Consider the following 16,359-nt stretch of genomic DNA (forward strand, 5'->3'; position numbering starts at 1 on the left):
GGCACCTGTCAGTGGGTTTATATATTAGGCAGCAAGTGAACATTCTGTCCTCAGAGTTGATGTGTTAGAAGCAGGAAAAATGGGCAAGCATAAGGATAAGCATAAGGATAAGCATAAGGATAATCATAAGGATAAGCATAAGGATAAGCATAAGGATAATCATAAGGATAAGCATAAGGATAAGCATAAGGATAAGCACAAGGATAATCATAAGGATAAGCATAAGGATAAGCATAAGGATAAGCATAAGGATAAGCATAAGGATAAGCACAAGGATAATCATAAGGATAATCATAAGGATAAGCATAAGGATAAGCATAAGGATAAGCATAAGGATAAGCACAAGGCAAGTGCCAAATTGTGACGACTAGACGACTGGGTCAGAGCATCTCCAAAACTGCAGGCCTTGTGGGGTGTTCCCGGTCTGCAGGGGTCTGTAGTACCCTTCAAAAGTGGTCCAAGGAAAGAAAAGCAGTGAACCAGAACAAGATCATAGGCAGCCAGGGCTCAGTGATGCCGTGGGGAGTAAAGGCTGGCGTGTGGGTCAATCCAACAGACGAGCGATTGTAGCTCAAATTGCAGAATAAGTTAATGCTGGTGCTGATAGAAAGGTGTCAGAACACATCGCAGTTTGTTGCGCATGGGGCTGAGTAGCTGCAGACCAGTCAGGGTGCCCATTCTGACCCCTGTCCATTACCGAAAGCACCTACAATTGGCATGTGAGTATCAGAAATGGACCACGGCGCAATGGAAGAAGGTGGCCTGGTCTGATGAATCACATGGCATCAGGATGCACTATGGGAAGAAGGCAAGCCGGCAGAAGCAGTGTGATGCTTTGGGCAATGTTCTGCTGGGAAACCTTGGGTCCGCCATTCATGTGGATGTTACTTTGACACGTACCACCTCCCTAAACATTGTTGCAGACCATGTGCACCCTTTCATGGCAGCGTTATTCCCTGATGTCATTGGCCTCTTTCAGCAGGATAATGCGCCCTGCCACAAAGCAAAAATGGTTCAGGAATGTTTTGAGGAAAACAACGAGTTCAAGGTGTTGACTTGGCCGCCAAATTCCCCAGATCTCAATCCAATCGAGCATCTGTAGGATGTCCTGGACAAACATGTCCAATCCATGGAGAACCCAACTCATGACCTCACAATTTGAGTCCATGCCTCATGGGTCAGGGTGGTTTTGGCGGCAAAAGGGGGACCTACACAATATTAGGCAGCTGGTCGTAATGTTATGGCTGATTGATGTATACAGATTATTTTACCAGTCCATTCCTCAGGAATTGGGTGAAAAATGTAAAGCGGATGTATTTTGTATGAATTAGAAATAGACCATGCCATCTGATGTGTTTACAAAACCATTTTTGTTCAAGAATAAATGTAACTCTTATTACTGGATAAAAACCGAATGCAATGATGTGCAAATCATTTATCCCTATAATTTATTGAAAATAGTTCAAAGACAACATATCAAATATTGTACTTTGTGAGAAGTCCTCATGATGAAATCATGCTGCCTTTGATTGGTGCCTACTCAGTAATTTGCTCAGACTTGTTGAGTTCAGAACAGAAAATGTATCCATATCGAAGAAGGTAAAGGTGAGAACTGTAGGTTGACAGCTTTCCATCAATTGTTTTGCATAAATTGCTGCAATTTTTTTGCAGTTCATTTTGGGTTTTGGTGTTCATTTTAGTTTACCAATTTACATAATGTTCTCGCAAACTATTTGACCTGAGTAGCAGACATCACAGTTAACATTAGCTGGCTACTTTCTGCCTATGATTTCATCGGTTGTGCACGAAAAAAAAAAAGCCACAATATGGTGTAACTTGTTAAATGTGTGCCTTTGACTTGGCCGCCAAACTCCCCAGATCTCAATCCAATCGAGCATCTGTAGGATGTCCTGGACAAACATGTCCAATCCATGGAGAACCCAACTCATCATGTCCAATCTATGGAGACAACCTCACATTTTGAGTCCATGCCTCATGGGTCAGGGCGGTTTTGGCGGCAAAAGGGGGACCTACACAATATAAGGCAACTGGTCGTAATGTTATGGCTGATTGATGTATACAGATTATTTTACCAGTCCATTCCTCAGGAATTGGGTGAAAAATGTAAAGAGGATGTATTTTGTATGAATTAGAAATAGACCATGCCATCTGATGTGTTTACAAACTCATCTCTGTTCAAGAATAAATGATGTAACTCTTATTACTTAGATATTAACTGAATTTGGTTTGAACTGATGCAGGAAATCCTCATTTGTTTTTATCTGTATGTGTTCCTTGAATCCAACTAAATGGGGTGTCTCTTACCCCTCTTTCATTTGGATAAGGTACAACTGATGGGAAACCGGAACCAATTATCCCAACATTCTAACTCTAATCACGATGGTCCAATCAGGTCTGAAACAGCAGCAGCCTCCTGGACCTGTATTCATAAAACGTCCCAGAGTAGAGGAGTGCTGGGATCAGATGTTGCCTTTTTATGTCATAATGAATTGTATTATATAGACAGGGAGGACCTGATCCTGACAGGGCCAGATTATGGACCAGGGAGATGAGGCTACAAGGTACCCTGAACCCCTAATGGTCAGATGCCCCTGGGACAATCTACTGTCAATACAAGATGTACAACCCCATTTCCACAAAAGTTGGGACACTGTGTGAAATGCAATTCAAAACCGAATGCAATGATGTGCAAATCATTTATCCCTATAATTTATTGAAAATAGTTCAAAGACAACATATCAAATATTGTAACAAAGTTTTGTCCATTTTGAATTTGATGCCAGCAAAACCTTCCAAAAACAAGCAAGCAAGTTTATTTATATAGCACAATTCATATATTGAAGCATTTCAAGGTGCTTTGCAAAGAAAAAGAAAAATATATAAAATATAATAGAATAAAAACATATATTAGAATAAAATCATCAACAAAAACCAGGGGGACTCTAACCACCTAAAACAACAATGGGGACTCTAACCACCTTAAATAACAAGGGGGACTCTAACCACCTAAACAACAATGGGGACTCTAACCACCTTAAATAACAAGGGGGACTCTAACCACCTTAAATAACAAGGGGGACTCTAACCACCTTAAATAACAATGGGGACTTTAACCACCTGAGGCAGACTCTAAACACCTTTTCTTTAAATATCAAGAGGGACAACATCATAATAAGAAAACAGATAAGGAACTTGTATTGTATTGTCTAAACACGCCCCCAAAATGTTGGGACAGGAGCATGTTTACCACTGTGTTGCATCACTTCATTAGCAATATTCTGTAAGCATTTGGAAAAAGAGACCAATTGCTGCAGTTTTGAAACTGAAATGTATTCTCATTCTTGTTTGATATAGGATTTCAGCTGCTCAACAGTTCGGACTCCTTTGTCTTATTTTTCATTTCACAATGCGGCAAATGTTTTCAATGCAGGCAGGCCAGTTTTGCCTTCACAGATGTTCAAGTCACCTATGCCATGTGCACTAATGCACCCCCACACCATCCCAGATGCTGGCTGTTGAACTGTTCGCTGATAACAAGCTGGATGGTCCCTCTCCTCATTATTCCAGAGGACGTGGCATCCATGATTCCCAAAAATAATTTCAAATTTAGATTTGCCAGACCACAGGACAGTTTTCCACTTTGCCTCAATCCATCTTAAATGAAATCGGGCCCAGAGAAGGCAGCGGATCTTGTTTATATATATGGTTTCTTCTTTGCATGGTAGAGTTGTAACTTGCATTTGTGGATGCAGCAACTTACTGTGTTCACAGACAATGGTTTTAGGAAGTGTTCCTGAGCCCATGCAGTGATATCCACTACAGAATCGTGTCGGTTTTTAATGCAGTGCCGCCTGCAGGCCCGAAGGTCATGGCCATCCGATATTGGTTCCCAGCCTTGTCCCTTACGTACAGAGATTTCTCCGGATTCTCTGAATCTTAAAATATAATAGGTTTCGTAGATGATTTCACGTTGAGAAACTATTCTAAAATTGTTGCACTATTTTCACAGAGTGGTGAACCCCTCCCCATCTTTACTTCTGAAAGACTCATCATCACTGGGATACTTTTTTATACCCAGTCACGTTACTGACCTGTTGCCCATTAATCTTTTGTTGTAAGGTTTGTTCTGACACACAGCCACTTCATACAATGACCCTCACAAGACACAGTATGAAACACTCACCTGTGGGAGGGGCTAATTTAATTATTAAACTAAATCCCACCTTCAGCTCTCTTTCTATGTTGGTGACCAGCCGTCAGAAGCCAGCTCCAGGACCAGCTCCAGTACATGTATGCCTTTAACATGTTGCACCATATGATGGCGTTATAACGTACATGTGTGCCTTTAACATGTTACACCATATGGTGGCGTTATAACGTACATGTGTGCCTTTAACATGTTACACCATATGGTGGCGTTATAACGTACATGTGTGCCTTTAACATGTTAAAACATATGGTGGCATTATAACGTACATGTGTGCCTTTAACATGTTACAACATATGGTGGCATTATAACGTACATGTGTGCCTTTAACATGTTACACCATATGGTGGCGTTATAACGTACATGTGTGCCTTTAACATGTTACACCATGTGGTGGCATTATAACGTACATGTGTGCCTTTAACATGTTACACCATATGGTGGCGTTATAACGTACATGTGTGCCTTTAACATGTTACACCATATGGTGGCGTTATAACGTACATGTGTGCCTTTAACATGTTACACCATATGGTGGCGTTATAACGTACATGTGTGCCTTTAACATGTTACAACATATGGTGGCGTTATAACGTACATGTGTGCCTTTAACATGTTACACCATTTGGTGGCGTTATAACGTACATGTGTGCCTTTAACATGTTACAACATATGGTGGCGTTATAACGTACATGTGTGCCTTTAACATGTTACACCACATGATGGCATTATAACGTACATGTGTGCCTTTAACATGTTACACCATATGATGGCATTATAACGTACATGTGTGCCTTTAACATGTTACACCATATGGTGGCGTTATAACGTACATGTGTGCCTTTAACATGTTACACCATATGGTGGCGTTATAACGTACATGTGTGCCTTTAACATGTTACACCATATGGTGGCGTTATAACGTACATGTGTGCCTTTAACATGTTACACCATATGGTGGCGTTATAACGTACATGTGTGCCTTTAACATGTTACAACATATGGTGGCGTTATAACGTACATGTGTGCCTTTAACATGTTACACCATTTGGTGGCGTTATAACGTACATGTGTGCCTTTAACATGTTACACCATATGGTGGCGTTATAACGTACATGTGTGCCTTTAACATGTTACACCATATGGTGGTGTTATAACGTACATGTGTGCCTTTAACATGTTACACCATATGGTGGCGTTATAACGTACATGTGTGTCTTCAACATGTTGCACCATATGGTGGCGTTATAACGTACATGTGTGCCTTTAACATGTTACACCATATGGTGGCGTTATAATGTACATGTGTGCCTTTAACATGTTACACCATATGGTGGCATTATAACGTACATGTGTGCCTTTAACATGTTACAACATATGGTGGCATTATACCGTACATGTGTGCCTTTAACATGTTACACCATGTGGTGGCATTATAACGTACATGTGTGCCTTTAACATGTTACACCATATGATGGCATTATAACGTACATGTGTGCCTTTAACATGTTACACCATATGGTGGCATTATAACGTACATGTGTGCCTTTAACATGTTACAACATATGGTGGCATTATAACGTACATGTGTGCCTTTAACATGTTACACCATATGGTGGCATTATACCGTACATGTGTGCCTTTAACATGTTACACCATGTGGTGGCATTATAACGTACATGTGTGCCTTTAACATGTTACACCATATGATGGCATTATAACGTACATGTGTGCCTTTAACATGTTACACCAAATGATGGCATTATAACGTACATGTGTGCCTTTAACATGTTACACCATATGATGGCATTATAACATACATGTGTGCCTTTAACATGTTACACAATATGATGGCATTATAACGTACATGTGTGCCTTTAACATGTTACACCATATGATGGCATTATAACGTACATGTGTGCCTTTAACATGTTACACCATATGGTGGCGTTATAAAGTACATGTGTGCCTTTAACATGTTACACAATATGGTGGCGTTATAACGTACATGTGTGCCTTTAACATGTTACACCATATGATGGCATTATAACATACATGTGTGCCTTTAACATGTTACACAATATGATGGCATTATAACGTACATGTGTGCCTTTAACATGTTACACCATATGATGGCATTATAACGTACATGTGTGCCTTTAACATGTTACACCATATGGTGGCGTTATAAAGTACATGTGTGCCTTTAACATGTTACACCATATGGTGGCGTTATAACGTACATGTGTACCTTACTGTCATTAACACTCAATCGCAGGCTTATTCTCTCACCCAGACTCACAATACCTGGTCTGTAGGATTCTCTACTGTAGGATTCTCTATTGTAGGTTTCTCTATTGTAGGATTCTCTATTGTAGGTTTCTCTATTGGAGTTTAAGTTAATGTTCTTACTACACTATTATGTGTCCTTTATACCAATGTTCTGAGGCTCAATAAATTCAGTGGTTGAAGTTGGGTTAATACTCTTTGACAAGTTCTGTTTTGCTTCTTTCTGATTACATTTCTGGCTACATTTAAAATCACCTATTATAGACCTTAAGACATTCCAGTCTAATGCATGCTGTGGCAACTCAGAAACAAAGGCAAAGACAATGTTAAGCTTCATTTAACAAACCAAAAAGCTTTCAGCAGTGTTTGATATAATGGGAAGGGATTTTACCTTTTTAGAAAAGGCCACTTTTTAGAAAGGCCACCAACAGGCCTGTGACAAGTGCCCATCTTGCCCTGATATTCTGAGTCTGTCCGTGTGATGAAGAAGCACTGTCAGCAGCATTCTTAAGCAACGTGTTTTTTGTATTTGCTGCTTTTCTTACATAAGTTGTTTAAATGGAGAGTTGGGTGGAGTAAGTAGGAGAAAAACAACAACGACCTCTTGAAAACGACTCAACTCTAAAGGATTTATCTGTCTTCCATAGCTGAAGTGGGAAACACTACTCGTACAGCAAAAAATTGCCTGGGTGCTTCACAAAACTGATATCTTTGGAGATACATGAATCACTGTTCTCATTACTGAAATCATCAAAACAAATATTGGCTAGAGTTGGACAGACAGTTTGTGGGAGACTCTTCTATGGTCTGATGACACCAAAATCTATATCAGTAATGAAAACACTTCAGTATTGTTTAATAATTGATGTTCTCATCTCAGCTTCATGTTTGAAAAGGACAGTACAGTATAACATTGATAAATGAATGTCAAGCATATTTATGCTTTTTATAAAAGTCTACTATGTTATCATTCATTAAGGTTTGTTAATTGTACTTAAAGAAGTTCTTTAGTATGTGTGGTTTACTATGATTTACTTAGTGGAAATAAAACATAATTTACATGAAGCTACAAATAATAGGGGAGAGGGAAGCAGGTGTGTTCTGGGGTGAAAAAGATCACATCTGTTACTCAGTATCAGAGTTAGAACATGTTCCTGTCTGATAACTACAGCTAGAAAAGTGAAACCATCAGTTTGTCTTTGGATAGGAGTGAAACCAGAGAAAACAGAGAGCTGAATGTATGTAGACATTCACAGAACTGCAGTCTCTAGTCTTCTCTCTGATGTGACACTAAAAGGATTTAGAGTTGATAAACACATTGACATGACCAGTATAATATATGTAGATTCAGGTTGAGTAACAGGTTTGATTCCATATTAGTGCAGAAATGTAAAGAGTCCTCTGGGACAGGTGGCTGGTTGCTCAGAGCCACAACCAAGAGCGTGGGGGGTTTAAAGTCCCCCCCCCCCCTCCCCAATAATGTTGTTTTGTGGAGTCCTTATTTTTTTTAAATTGACGCTCTTGAACTTGTCACGTCTCCGTCGCGACCGACTCCAACTTTCTCATTCATTCTTTCATGACGAGCAGTGTGTGTATGCTGTCTTAGTGAATTACTTTATCTATAGGTTTTGTTTTCACAGTTAGTACAACGTGTATAAACGTGTATACATTGTCATAGCAATAGAACAAACAAACGTGATAAAATATAAGCTTTCTTCTGGCTAAAGTCTTTTTGTGAGAAAGTGATAGTGAATGATTTGAAAGGAAGAATGCCTGCTAAAATGATTTGCACAATCTCTGTCTTAGTCTTCCTCCTAGGGTCTGCAAGTAGCTAGCTAAGTAATGGACGAGCCACAACCAGTAAAAAATGGAGTGTAAGTAGCTACGGTTCTTGGTAAAAATCCCCACAGAACAGCTGGCAATTTTTTTTCTTCAGTTTATGTTTGGAATCATCTAGATATAGATAAAGTGTGTTCATGCTATGTATGATCATGGCAGGAAAGTGATAGACATGAACAAGCAAGGAGAGAAAGCGACAGGTAATAATAAGTGCCACGCCAAGATAGACTGTTGATTTAAGAGGATCTTTGATAACAAGGCAGCAGCTGAATTTAGGATTGTAGTTCAAAGTTCAAAAGGTTTATTTAAGTTTACGGCAATGAAATAGTTGTGCAGGTAAAAGTTAAAAAGTAACAGTAATTATAATTAAAAATAAAATAAAATCAATCAATAATAACACTATACCTTAAACTATACATAAACACACATCAATAATAATAACTATACAACCGTAGTGCAGTGTAAAAGTGACAGGTGTGCATGGGACTATGGATGGAAGGGAAGAGGGGTTCCTGAATTGAGCAGCCTTACAGCCAGAGGAAAGAAGCTGCCCCGTAGCCTGTTAGTTTTGGACGGAATACTCCTGTACCTTCTGCCTGATGTCAGCTTGGTAAACAGTCCGTGCCATGGGTGGCTGGGATATGTAATGATCTATTTGCCCCTCCTCTTACACCTCTCTGTGTTGAGATCTTGCAGGGATGGCAAGTCAGACCTTGTGATGCACTCTGCTGTTTTAATCACCCTCTGAAGTGCTTTGTGGTCGAGGGCGGTGCAGCTGCTATACCAGGCGGTGACACAGCCAGTCAGGATTGTACTGTATGAGGACTTCTGGCCCACGAACATGTGAGGACGCTTCCTTACTGAGCTCCTCACCTGAACTGCTAAACTTACCAACTCAACTTATCTCTCGCCAAAGTTATATGACAACCTAAAGCTCCTTCGTACAGCGCACACCAACGATACGTTCCCGGCTGCTTTGGACGATGGGCAAAGAAAAATTAGCAGGAAAACTAAAGAAACTAGCGTGGGCTCGTTAGCTTCCATTAGCTCCCTCGCTGACAAACAGGGCGTACAGCCCAGGGAGTCGGCTATCCTCTGTGTTATCGAGAAACTAAAGGAAGAGCTATTTGATAAGATTGAGGAAAAGGCAGAGAGTCAAAATGCCAGGATTGACCAGCTAAAATGAGACTTGCAACAGGCTACCGAAGCGGCAAAAGCCGACAACGCAATGCTTGGAAAGCAGGTAGCTTCGCTGGAGACGGCTACAAGCGACCACTCCGATTCTATTACTCGGCTGGAGAATGACATGGTAAAAATTAAAAGACAGATGAACGCAATGAAGATCTCGAATCCCGCTCACGACGCTGTAATCTACAAGTCACCAACGTTAAAGAGGGACGCAAGAACTCTATGCATCCTGTGGAGTTTATGGCCCGTCTGCTGAAGGCATCTCTGCGGTTGGAGGAGACCCCGGTGTTGGACCGGGCCCATCGGTCGCTACGGCGGGGATAGGAAGACGGGCTTCCTCCTAGGGCATGGATAATCAGAGGCCATTACTTCCAAGGTCACGAGAATATACTGGGAAAGGCAAGAGCTCTGAAGCAAATTCTGACGGCTGAGGGGGATAAAATCTCCATCTTTCCAAATTACACACGAGCTGTGATGGAGCAGCGCAGGGCTTTCGGCGAGGTAAGAGGAATGCTGCGGGCTGCGAGGGGGAACAGGCAGGCCTGTGGTACCTCGCGGAGCTCCGGATAACCATGAACGTCACCCGACGAAGCTTCAAGGACCCCGTGGCAGCAAAGGAATTTGTATTGGCCAACATAGTAAAATAACTGCCGCTAACGGCATAGCCGACCCGCACCTCACCTGTTAATTTAAAATGGTCCAACCGGCCGGTGAGATGGTGACTTCACTACCTGAATACCTTTCAGCTGTTGCTGTCCTTCCTCTTGTGGATACAAGAACACTTAAACACAAGGGGCAGTCTAGTGTCATGGGGAGTGGGCTAATACACGGGATATGTGGAATAGCAGGGAACCTTTATTATTTCTGTTTCAGTGGCAATGTTGCTATTCCTAGTTTTTCTTCTGGCACCCCATTATCGGAATATACTTAGGTCCATTCTCATTTTTACTGCTGATACAGGTTTGGTGCATATTTCTGATTGGTCATTCTTATAGAATTGAGATACATTATGCTTGCAGAGAGATACAAATGTTTTATTACAGTTATAGAGCAGTTTAGGATGAGGCTCAGATAAGTAAGGGGGAGACTGGCTCAGGTTTTTTGTTCTGTGTATAGGTGCATTTGTGTGTGGGCAATGTACATTATTTCTTACTAAATTCACAGTCAACTATACAATATTTCCAGTGGTGAAGTCAGACTTTACAAGCTTAATTATGGTATATAATGTCATATGTCAGGTTTAGATAAACGACCGAAAACTATCGTTACGAGTTGGAATGTACGAGTTGCTAACCACCCGATAAAGCAAAATAAGATCTCCCCACACCTTAAGATTCTGAAGTCAGAGGTGGCATATTTAAAAGAGACACACTTGAGGAATTGTGACCATGCCAAGATTAAAAGGGGAGGATTTCAACACATTTTCCACTTGAGTTTTAATGCTAAGAGTCGGGCACAGCTATACTTTTACATAGAAATACTCAATTCCTAAAATCTAAAGTAATATCAGATAAAAATGGAAGTTATATAATGTACCAGTTATTTTGGTGAACATATACGCCCCAAACTGGGATAATGTCGAATTTCTTAAGGATTTCTTTGCCAGGCTGCCGGAACTAAATGATCACCACATTATTCTAGGTGGCGACTTTAATTGTGTGTTGCATCCCACTCTAGATCGGTCGAGCCCTACCAGCAGACGCTTGTCCAATTCGGCACAACATATTACTTCCTTCCTCCAAGCCTGGAATGGCGGACCCCTGGCGATCCAAAAATCCTGATTCTAGGCTATATACGTTTTTCTCACCCGTACACCAATCCTACTCGAGAATTGACTTTTTCCTACTGGATAAGCGGCTAATACTTCTAGTGAGCTCCTGTAACTTCGGGGAAATTGTAATCTCGGACCATAGCGCAGTGGTTTTTGTCACTATGTTTTCCAGAGAATGTATATTCTAGGCACATGCGGAGAATGAACTCCCTTTTGCTTTCAGATGAGGATTTTGTGTCATTCCTTTCCAATCAAATAGACTACTTCTTGGAGATGAATGACACCCGATACTAGTAGAGGTAACCTGTGGGAAGCCATGAAGGCATACCTTAGAGGACAAAGAATTTCGTACACGGCGAGCATGAGCAGAAGGAGGACACAACGTTTGGACAAACTAACATCTCTTATTAGTGAAGTAGATTTTAAGCATGCAGCTAAACCGTCAGCTGACCTATATAAGGAAAGGTGGCAAACCGAATTTGACACTTTGTCTTCAAATAAGGCAGAGGAACTCCACTCAAAATCTAGATTTAAGTATTATGAATTTGGAGAGCGTGCACACAGGCTACTGTGCCATCAGCTAAGGCAGGCAGAAGTTGATGCCTATATTTCAGAGATTGAGACTGCAGATGGTAACATAACTACTGGCCAACGGGAGATTAACGATGAGTTTAAAAAAATCTATGAGGAATTGTATACATCAGAGGCTGCGGATAAAGGAAAATATTATTATTTTTTGGATAATACCATGTTGCCAACCTTGGAAAGGGAGGATATGGAGGCCTTAGATATGGCTGTCTCAGTAGAGGAGATACAGATTGCGATTAGTAAAATAAAAAGCGGGAAGGCACCAGGCCCCGATGGCTTCCCTATTTAATAAAAAAAAAATACACAGCCAAGCTTTCCCCATTGCTGCGTGAGGTATTTGTTGAGGCATTACAACAAGGTTCTCTACCCCCAACAATGACAGAGGCAACAATTTCCCATATCCCGAAGAAAGGAAAGGACCCTTTAAAATGTGAGAATTACAGACCGATTAGTTTGTTGGGGGTGGATTATAAGATTTTGACAAAATTGTTAGCAGCAAGATTGGACACAGTAATGCAAAAGGTAGTGCACCCAGACCAGTCAGGTTTCATTACTGGCAGACAGCTCTATGGCAACCTGCGTCGCCTGTATAACATTATTTACTCTCCACATGCTACAATTATACCAGAGGTCTTGATAACTTTAGATGTGCAAAAAGCAATTGATAGAATCAAATATGGATATCTATTGGAGGTGTTGGCCAGGTTTGGATTCGGTGCCCCCTTCTGTTCATGGATAAGAGTTTTGTACATGTCCCCCCAGGCGGCAGTTCGTACCAATAACATGTTGTCCCAATGTTTCTGTCTACATAGGGGGACCAGACAGGGTCGTTTGCTCTCCCCTCTCTTGTTCAATCTCGCCATTGAACCCCTGGCAGCTGCAATAAGGGGTGCTGGACGGGTTTGTGGCATCGCGAGGGGAGGGCAGACCCACAAATTGGCGCTGTATGCGGACGACCTTTTACTGTTTTTGTCCGATCCAGATGTCTCAATTCTAAATGTAATGAGTATTATATCAGTTTGGGGTTTATATCCGGTTATGAGATAAATCCTGCAAAAAGCCTGCTCTTTACCATCAACGAACCGGCAAAATCAACGTCATTTGAGTCATACCGATTCAAAGTGAGCTGCAATAAATGTATATACCTCGGAGTCACAGTTACCAGAAAATACGGGGACCTCTTTAAATACAATTTCAAATCCGCCCTTGATAAAGCTATATCGGACCTCCAACGATAGGGCTCCCTCCCCATCTCTTTGGCGGGGAGAATAAATTCAGTTAAAATGTCAATTATTCCTAGGTTCCTATTTTTGTTCCAAACAATCGCTATTTTCATATCAAAATCGTTTTTTAAAGAGTTGGATAAGATTATAAGCGCTTTTTTGTGGAATTAAACTGTCCCCAGAGTAAAACATTTTTTGCAGCATCACAAGGAGGATGGGGGATTTGGTCTCCTGAATACCATCTTTTATTACTGGGCGACTAATATATATAAAATTGCTTATTGGTTTTCGGGGCCAGAGGTTCAGAGCGGTCTGGAGTGGGTAGACATGGAGAGGAGCCTGAATAGTCCGACGAGCCTAGGGGCCTTAGTGTGCAGTCCGCTGCCTATTAATTTGAAATATACTGGAAACCCAGTTATCAGGGGCACACTAAATATTTGGTCGCAGTGTAGGTCCCACTGGGGGCTGAGGCAAGCCTTATCTGGCATGCCTCTTGCCGGAAACCCACTATTCACACACTCATTGTTAAGCATCGCATTCAAACAGTGGTCTAGGCAGGGCCTGAGCACAGTGACAGACATATTCAAAGACAGTGTGTTTATGTCTTTTGCTGAGAGCCACTAGGTTAAATATTCCTCAATTCCTTTCGATATCTCCAAATTAGGACTTTTGTCAAAAATAATTTCACAACATTCCCCTATCAACCTCTTGCCAGCTGGTTGGAAGATTGTATTGATGAAGGCCCTTCAGAGAAAACCTTGATATCCGATATCAATGATTTATTTCTGTCCATATCCTCGCCCTCTCTGGACCACCTCAAATTAAAATGGGAGGAGGATTTTGGTACAAAGTTTTCAGAACACTGCTGGAGCTTGGCTGTGGCTGGGATTAACTCAGCCTCCATATGTGTTAGACACAACTTTATCCAATAAAGAATTCTACACAGGCTTCACCTGTCTAGGAGCAGACTTGCTCAGCTTTTTCCGGCACAGGATCCAACCTGTCAACGGTGCAATCGGGACCAAGCAACTCTGTATCACTCTTTTTGGACCTGCCCAAGGTTGAGACCATTTTGGGACAAGATTTTAGAGACATTTTCACACATGTGCAATAAGGCCATAGTCCCAGAATCGCAGTTGGCAATATTTGGAGTGGCTCGACGACGCCTCATTCTGTTCAACTGGAGGTCCCACCTTCCCACCCTGTACAGTCGCTGGGTCAGTGACGTCATGGCTCACTTGAAACTGGAAAAGCTTAGTTATACCTCAAATGGGTTGGTTAACCAATTCCACAAAGTATGGCAACCATTCCTGGATGATTATAACAATGTCTAGACTTTACACAATGTCACTTGATAACTGTCTGTGCCTATTCTAATATAGATATCCAACACGTTGGAGGATTGTTTGTGTTTCTTGTTTGCTCTAAAAACCGGGGTGGGAGGAGTCAGTAATGATATTTAAATTAGTCTTCCTTGTCCTGGTGTCACCGTGGTGAAGCACAGTTGGCAACCAAGGACATTTTCTAATGACTTTACAACATTTAAATGTAATATTTTGGTAAAAGGTAATGTAAGAGGTGAGGATATATAGAGTTGGATAAGGATTAAGATGCTGAGTGATAAAGAATCTGGAGATGCTGAGTAAAACTTGTTCTCACCCATCTTCATGCATCCTGGTGGTGAGTAGCAGTAGCCCCCAAACCCCTCCAAGTTTATCTATAAAGAGCAGCTGATTTTATCCCCAAGCCTAGACTACCCTCTACCTCATTGAATAGTTTCATTTACATCATTAACCAGATAAGTGTCTTATCCCTTGAACATTCTTTGTACTCAAATCACAGAGACAGAGGTGAGCAGAGTGGGCAATTTGGCCATGTTGAGATTGTTGCTAGATAAGCAGTTATAAAGTATTAATAAAGGTACAGGGTTTACTGTACCTTTATAAAACCTTTTTCTGTTTTCTTTTTAGTTTATCGTCTCGTCTACCGTAAGAATTGCTTATAAGCTGCATGGTTACTGTTTGCTTTGTTTGACAAACGCTGGCTCACAGTTCTCATTCCTTTATGCAGCACGATTCATGTTTCCCACCAGCGACACAGTAAACATGCAACAATAGGCAGACGCAATGGAGCATTTTCATAAATGTCCAATAGACTGCCTTTGTTGAGGGAAAGAGTTGAAATTGTATTTTTCTCATTTTATTTTTTTCCAATGAACATATGTGGCCTGAAGGAGTCTTACAACTAGATGGGTTTTTACAAATTAAAGAATTCATGTCATTTAGATTTGGCAAATGGCTGTATTCGTAATCAGTATTCATTTGGTATTACATACAGTTGTGACACACACACAGGTGAAAATGGCAATTAAAGGTTAAAATTTCTCACACCTGTGGCTTTTTAAATTGCAATCACTGTCTGTGTTTAAATAGTAAATGTGTTTGTTAGCTCTCACATGGATGCACTGAGCAGGCTAGATACTGAGCCATGGGAAGCAGAAAAAAACTTTCCACAATTGCGGAGTGCTAATCGTCTTCTGGAAATATTGTCTTTCCTTTAGATTGATGGGCTCATCCAACCAATGGAATTGGTTGTAGAAATGCAAATGTAACTGATTGGTCAAGAATAGAAGACCCACCCCTCTCTTGCTTTACAGAACTTGTCCACGTCGTAAACGTCAAAATTCAGAGAGGGCACCAAGGCTCATCCGCGCGTGCATTGTAACCTCACAGCAAAACCTTTGTTGCGGTATAGGCTCTTATTATAAATCTGAAATTAAATATGCATGATGTTCGAGTTGAACTTACACAAATGTTCGGTTACAGAATTGCGAGTTTGTAAAATGTGTTCAAACTTCATTGTAAAAGCTTGTCAAATATTGCTTACAAACTTACACATTTGCGAAGATAAACTTGCAAGCACATACCTAAATGTACAAGCTAGCAAAATGTAATTGCAGATTTGAATATCAGAATTGTGACCACAGTCCTCAAAATATGACCAGAAATGTTGTGACACAAGTGCACATAGTACTGACATGTTTAATATTCCAGACATTACTGCTAAACCAGCATTTCAGTTTTGGACATGCTAACCTTCTCCTTCAATTTGCCTTGATTGCAAATTCAGATGCCACTAAGATATGTCACTTTTACCCACACAACTATTTGTATATACATTATAGTTAATGTACCTGTACATTTTCTGTAAATATGTACATTTTCCACTGCACA

The 16,359-nt window shown here is 40.9% G+C and overlaps 1 protein-coding gene across 1 annotated transcript in view; it reads right to left on the reverse strand.

Moving 5' to 3' along the window:
- LOC105009982 (immunoglobulin lambda-1 light chain) overlaps positions 1–16,359 on the reverse strand; it is an 81,868-nt gene that overhangs the window by 55,207 nt on the left and 10,302 nt on the right. The gene's annotated exons all lie outside the window — the stretch shown is intronic.

This window comes from Esox lucius, chromosome 11 (assembly GCF_011004845.1).
Source record: "Esox lucius isolate fEsoLuc1 chromosome 11, fEsoLuc1.pri, whole genome shotgun sequence".
NCBI lineage: Eukaryota > Metazoa > Chordata > Actinopteri > Esociformes > Esocidae > Esox > Esox lucius.